The sequence below is a fragment of the Acomys minous genome, assembly GCF_964271855.1.
Source record: "Acomys minous genome assembly, chromosome: 1".
NCBI lineage: Eukaryota > Metazoa > Chordata > Mammalia > Rodentia > Muridae > Acomys > Acomys minous.
Window position 1 is genome coordinate 4,059,201 of NC_140483.1, and position 6,853 is coordinate 4,066,053.

Consider the following 6,853-nt stretch of genomic DNA (forward strand, 5'->3'; position numbering starts at 1 on the left):
CGGGGTTTGCCACCAGCTGAACAAGAAGTGAGACTGTTGTGTCCAGATAAACAAAGAGGTGGGGTTTGTGAGACACAGGTGCATCGAGCAGGCAGGCTTAGCCAGTGCTGGTAGGAGCAGTCTCGGTAGGGGAGCAGTCTTCCGGTCATGAGCATCTTGAGAGGAGAAACGATGGTGGATACCTGCACACACTGTCAGCAGCAATATTTACTTAGGCTTCCGCTCATTCAATGCTTCCTCCTATCCCTACATGAAGTATGTGGTAAGTCCTGGCCTTGCATATGTGAGGTCAACATTTGATATTCAGAATTGCCAATAAATAAGTAAATGTTTAACTTAAAAATAACAGACTCGGCTGGGCACGATGGTGCATGCCAGTAATCCCAGCACTCCGGAAGGCAGAGCAGGCAGATCTCTTGAGAGTTCAAGGCCAGCCTGGCCTACAAAGTGAGTACAGTACAGTCAAGGCTACACAGGGGAAACCCTGTCTCAAACAACCAAAAACCAAGAAAAAACAAAATAATAACAGATTCTAGCTGTGCAGTGGCAGTGCGCACACCTTTAATCCCAGCACTCAGGAAGCAGAGACTAGTGGATCTCTTGAGTTTGAGGCCAGCCTGGTCTCCAGATCAAGTTCCAGGGCAGCCAGGGCTACAAAGAGAAACCCTGTCTCAAAAACAAACAAACAAACAAACACAAGTTCTTAGCTAATAATCCAGATTGGAAATTGCTTTCTTTTAACAGCAGAGCGTTGACCAGCACCAGTCTTGAAGGGTCACAGGGCCTTTCCCCACTAACATGAGATCAAACACAACTTTGCCTTAAACTAGCAGCCTTCATGTTTCAGCAAGAAGCTATAGCTGGCTGAGCCTGGGTCCCGTGTGCTCCCCAAAGCTGCCGGCCTCAAAGTGATGGAGTAGGTACCCATCTTGGAGTTGGTAGCCTGCAAAAGTTGAGATATTTCTCAACAACCATTGAGCGGTAGGTACTGTCTCCCCAGAGGGTCCAGTGTAAGCCCACGGAAGGTCGTTCACCACCCTCCCTGTGTGAGGGATCTGTGCTCTCTTTCCTGAAGCCTTGGTCTCGGGGCTTTAGAAGTCTTGGTTCCCAAAAGGGATCTTCTGTCATCAGCAGAAGTATGGTGATGCAGGAAACCTCAGGCTGCAGCTGCTGCCTGCTCACAGCTATTCTGTTCATCTGCCTCGAGGCCAGGAGTTAAGGATCAACACTCGATGAGGTAGTTAGCTGTGGTGATCAGGTGGTGATAGACTGGCTGACACTGTGGGGGCAATAAAGAATTCATCTGGGGGCTAGAGATATGGCTTAGAGGTTAAGAGCACTGGCTTCTCTTCAAGAGGTCCTGAGTTCAATTCCCAGCAACCGCATGGTGGCTCACAACCATCTGTAATGAGATCTGGTGCCCTTCTCTGGCCTGCAGTTGTACATGCAGACAAAATACTGTGTATATATAATAAATAAATCTTAAAAAAAAAAAAGAATTCATTTGACACTCAAGGTACCCACTGAGGCATCTCAGACGCTCCCCCTCCTGACTGGAAAGGAGGGTAGCCCTCATTTGAGGAGGACATAGTATCTCTCTGCTTAGGGACAAAAGACTGTGTCAAGCAATCACGTTGCATACTTGAAACAGCAGAGGGACCAGTGAGGGAAGAGTGGACTCTGACTGGGTCTTGAGGAGGGAGGCAGTTACTGGTGTGATCTCAGAAGTGGCTATAGTAATGGAGACAGAAGACAGACTGGCTAGTTCACCCACCAACCCTGAGTTTCTCGCAAGACAACAGCCCAGTCCCAGAAGCAGTTTGGTGTGACCCTGTGCCCGGAATGGCTGTGGCTTGTCGTGGAAAACTGTGACAATCACCAGACTCCAGGTCACTCAGGCACTCTGGCTGCTGGAGGCTGGCAGGAGGGACACTCCCTATGCTGAGCTGTCAGGGGTCACATCCACAGGCTGTTCCATGGGAAGGTAGAGCCCTGCTCACCGCGTCAATCTGACTTGAGTATGAACCGACCCCACAGGCTCAGTGTTGAAGGACTGGTCCTGGGACAGTGGTGCTATTTGGGAGGTTCTGGGAACATGAGAGGTGGAGCCCAGCTGGAGGAAGTAAGCCCCAAGGACAAGGCAGGGAGAGGAGAGGCTTATCTGGCTTCTAGACCTGTCTCTCAGCTTCCTGGCTGTCATGTTGGGACCTGCCCTGCTCCATCACACCTTCCTCACCATGAGCAAGATAAATCTTTCTTCTCCTCAAACTCAAGGCTAGGGCTATGTTCTTGTTAGGTGTTTTGTCGGAAATGACTAAACAAAATACAATCAGAGTAACACAGTATCTTCAGTTAAATTACTCATCACCAAACTTGGGTGACCTCTTCAGGCCCAAACCTAGAACAGTGACTAAATACCAGGTCCATTCTTTTTACTATTCTGTCCCCAGCATCGCTCCCTTCATGCCTTTCTTTCTCTGGTTCCCCACACTGAATACAGCAGGCAAGAAGCCGCTGGATTAGGGGAGTGTTAGAGGAAGGATGTGAGCTCTCTCTCACAGGGCCACCTTGGCTCCTTGCCTGGGACAGCTGGGTGAGTCCTGAAGCAGAGGTGACTGTTTGGAGGCTACTGTGGTCCAGGTGAGAGTTCATTTGCATTGAGCTGTCATGGAGGTGGTGCTAAGCAGCACTCAGAAGCTGGTTCAGTCGGCTAGCCTCCCTGCTCCAGGGACTCTGGTTTTGAAGTGTTCGCACTGCCCCTCCCCCAGTGAAGACAGCTACATCCAGCAATACTGGTGGATCGAAACAACCGCAGAAATACTGTATGTACTTTGACAGTTAAATTTTTTTTTTTCTGAGACAGGGTTTCTCTGCGTAGCCTTGGCTGTCCTGGACTCACTTTGTAGACCAAGCTGGCCTCGAACTCACAGAGATCCGCCTGCTTCTGCCTCCTGAGATTAAAGGCGTGCGCCACCACCGCCAGGCAACAGTTAATCTTTTTGTTGTTGATGTTGTTTTGTTTTTTTGAGACAGAGTGTTGGAGGAAGGTCCAACTATGTTTTCATTTTCTTTTCTTTTCTTTTCTTTTTTTTCAAGACAGGTCTTTCTGTGTAACCTTGACTGTCCTTGGACTGGCTTTGTAGACCAGGCTGGCCTCAAACTCACAGAGATCCTCTGGCCTCTGCCTCCCAAATGCTGGGATTACAGGCATGTGCCGCCATGCCTGACCCAGCTATGTTTTCAAATGCCAATTTCAGAGCCTTGAGACCTGGCTACTGTGCTGCCATGACATTGTCATGAATGCTGAACTATCTCCTGTAACCAGGTGATGATAAGGAATGTTCCCCAATTATCCCTGATTGGCTGAGTAAAGATGCTGAAGCCTATGGCTGGGTGAAAGAGAGGCAGGCAGAGTTCTAGGTTCCCGGGCTTGGGTCCGAGGGATGAGAGAGAGAGAACGCAGCAGAGCAGCAGAGGAAGCCAGAGAGAGGAGTCACCATGAGACAAGATGGCGCACGGACACCTGGCTGTAGGAAGCATGATGGAGCCAGAGCTGCCCAGGAGCAACCTCTTTGTCAGATGTTTCTGTCACAGAAATAAGAAAAGTCCCCAGTGGAGGCGGGAAAGGACACAGTGTAACCAGCCACAGTCACCCACTCCAGACACAGGTGGACACCTTGGGGGACAAAGGCCTCCTTGTGTGCGAATTCTTCACTTCAGTACATCTGGCTTGCAACAGGACTCAAAAATGGAAGAGGCTGGAGGACAGAGCCTGGGGAGACTGCCTAACTCCAGAGCCACGCTGCCCTTTGGAACAGGTGTACAGCTCAGAGCGGATGGTATGTTAGGCAGCTACAGGAATATTTTAATTTTTTAGACTCAGAAGGGAATGAGAACAGTAATACTGAATATATGACAGCAGCTTGGGCTCTGTCACCTGTTTGGCCACCTCGCTGTGAACTATCACCTGAGGGTGTCTTATGGAGAAAGCCAGCCCTGAAACCCACAACTTGGTCCCACCTGACAGCTCTCCTCTAAGGTATTAGGTGCTGTCAAGAGCCAGAGAGACAAGAGATGGGGGAGGGGTAATGCCCCCTCCCTCCCCTCTTTGTCACCCCACCTCATTTCCTGATTTTTGTCTTATAAAAGGTCAGACAGAAGCTCTGATTTGGAGATGTGCCAAGAAAGGCCACGGAGAGCAAATGGCCACAGTGCGACCTGAGACCTCCCATAGTGACGCCTGCCTAGTCATGCCTCAGAGTCACAGGCTGGTTTACGCAGGGGCACCTTCCCCAGATCTGTCCCTGCCTTCTACAGGCAGTCCCACCCAGAGCTGCCCAGCTCCACCCTGTCCTTCCTAAGCCGTCATCTATTTCATATCTGGTGCCAAGCCCATGCCCCACCCCTGCCTCCTCCCTCAGCCACAGCACTTTGGATAAACAGGGTTGAGTGATGCGACTCCACCCTAGCGGCAGGCGCGGCAGGCACCCCTCCTACCTGTTAGTCCTTCCAGAGACCAGTACGCCAAGAGCATGCTGGGAAGGCCTTATCTTTATTATTCCCTCCACAGGCCAAGTGCCAAGTCCTCTCTCCTTGTGGCAGCAAAAATGTTGGATAAGACTATGAGGGCCTCCTCGAACCTCATCCTAACCCTCAGTCCAAACCCAGGGTCAACTCTTTTCTGAGGCCTAAGCAGAGTCTCTCTGGTTCTCCAGGATGGCTTCTTGCTTCTTCAGTGCACTGCTCCCACTTGGTGGTCGGGCCGTACGCGGTGCCCGAGAGCAGAGCGCTGGACGCCTAGCGTGGACTTGCAAAGAGAAGGGCTTAGCTAGATTCCAGCTTTGTAGTTAACTCCGTGTCTGGCTGGTGGTGTGGCTCAGTTGATGAAGAGCTTACCAAGCATGTGTGAGGCCTTGGGGTTGGAAGCCAGCAATGGTACTTCCGTTAGACGCCGTATGTGTCGTCTCCCACCCACTTTGTTTTGTGGTACTTGTATTCTGGGTTTCTCGAAGGTTCTGCCACCCATTGCACACTTGTTGAACATGGTGTGCTGGCCGCAGCTAGAAACACCAAGCTGCCCCGGAGGGGGTTGTGCTCATTGGCAACTACAGAGAAGTGAATCGTCTTCTCCGATACTCTGTAAGGTTTGTCCAGCTCAGTAGTGTGGTTGCCGCTGGAAGCCAGTCCGGTGGTGCAGAAGCAGCCAGCAGTTGTGAGTGGGTTAACGATGTGAAACCGCAGCTGGTTACAAAGTGTCTGCAGGGCTGACAAGATGGTTCAGCCAGTTAAAGTGATGGCTGCAAGGGTGTGAAGACCCGGACTTGACCCCTGGGGAGAACTCACTGCACAGAGTTGTCCTCTGACCTCCATCTATGTGCGGTGGCATGCAGACATACAGACATGCTCGCGTTTATGCCACATACAATGATTTTCTTAGTTGAGCTTGGATATGTGAAAACAAGACCTCCAAGACCTCATAGTGTGCTAGACACAGCTGAAGGGATTAAGTTATTTATCCTTAGCATTCTTCCTGAGAAGACCCAGTAAGGACCTAATGGATTTAGTCTTAGAATTTTCTAAAATGATAACAGTCTTTGTTTTGTGTGTATGTGTCTGTATGTCTGTGTGTGTGTGTGTGTGTGTATCTCTCTCTCTCTCTCTCTCTCTCTCTGTCTCTCTCTCTCTGTCTCTCTCTCTGTCTCTCTCTCTCTCTCTGTCTCTCTCTCTCTGTCTCTCTCTCTGTCTCTCTCTCTCTGTCTCTCTCTCTCTCTCTGTCTCTCTCTCTCTCTGTCTCTCTCTCTCTCTCTCTCTCTCTCTCTCTCTCTCTCTGTGTGTGTGTGTGTGTGTGTGTGTGTGTGTGTGTGTGTATGTGTGTGTTGAGACTGGATCCCTCTCTGTAGTCTGTGCTGGCCTGGAACTCACCATGATCCTTGTGCCTAACTTCTTTTTTTGTTTGTTTGTTTTTTGAGACAGAGTTTCTCTGTGTAGCCTTGGCTGTCCTGGACTCACTTTGTAGACTAGGCTGGCCTCAAACTCACATCAATCTGCCTGTCTCTGCCTCCCAAGTGCTGGGATTAAAGGCATGAGCCACCATGCCTGGCTTGTGCCTAACATCTTGAGTGCCAAGTGTGAGGCTCCACACCTAGAGATGAGAGAAAATTCATCAGGCAGGCAGGCTTATGAATAGGCAGAGAAAGGTGCCATACCTGTATGTTTTCTGAGAGGAGTGAGGGACATCTAACTCACACACGAAATGCCTCCTCAACGCCACTGTATAATGCCCCTCACTCCCTGGGGCTCTTCTAGCCCTGAGTCTCCAACTGCTGCCAACCCTAACAGCCTTAGTTTAATCTCACATGGTACAGAGAGTTGCCAACATCTACTCCTGCTCTACCCCATAAATAAAGAAAATTCAATAAATTATTTTAAAGAACTCAGAAATGAAGAGAGAACAGAAATGTTAGGGGACTCATGTCTAACAAAAGGCATAGCATATAATAGACATAGAGTTCCGGGAGAGACAAACAGAATGTGATCAGGACGGGAAAGAAGGGTTAGTTGAATCTGGGTTTGGCTGGCTATCACCACGGGTCTCTCCGCTTGCTTTGTTCTGTTATTGTTCTGAGACATGATTTTATTACATAGTCCAGGCTGGCCTGAGACTCCTTGTCTTTCTGCCTCAGCCTCCCAAGTGTCAGATTACAGGTGTTCATCTACTGCTTCCCTCCCACTCCCCGAGTTTTTCGAGACAGGGTTTCTCTGTGTAGCCTTGGTTGTCCTAGACTTACTTTGTAGACCAGGCTGGCCTCCAACTCACATCGATCCACCTGCCTCTGCCTCCCGAGTACTGGGA

The 6,853-nt window shown here is 49.9% G+C and overlaps 1 long non-coding RNA gene across 1 annotated transcript in view; it reads right to left on the reverse strand.

Annotated features, from left to right (window-relative positions):
* Window positions 1-5,981, reverse strand: part of LOC311601368 — a 128,679-nt gene extending 122,698 nt beyond the window's left edge. Inside the window, exon 1 of the long non-coding RNA XR_014780550.1 lies at window positions 5,942-5,981. This is a non-coding gene — a long non-coding RNA (uncharacterized lncRNA). The remainder of the gene's footprint in view (window positions 1-5,941) is intronic.
* Between the last annotated feature and the right edge of the window lie 872 nt (window positions 5,982-6,853).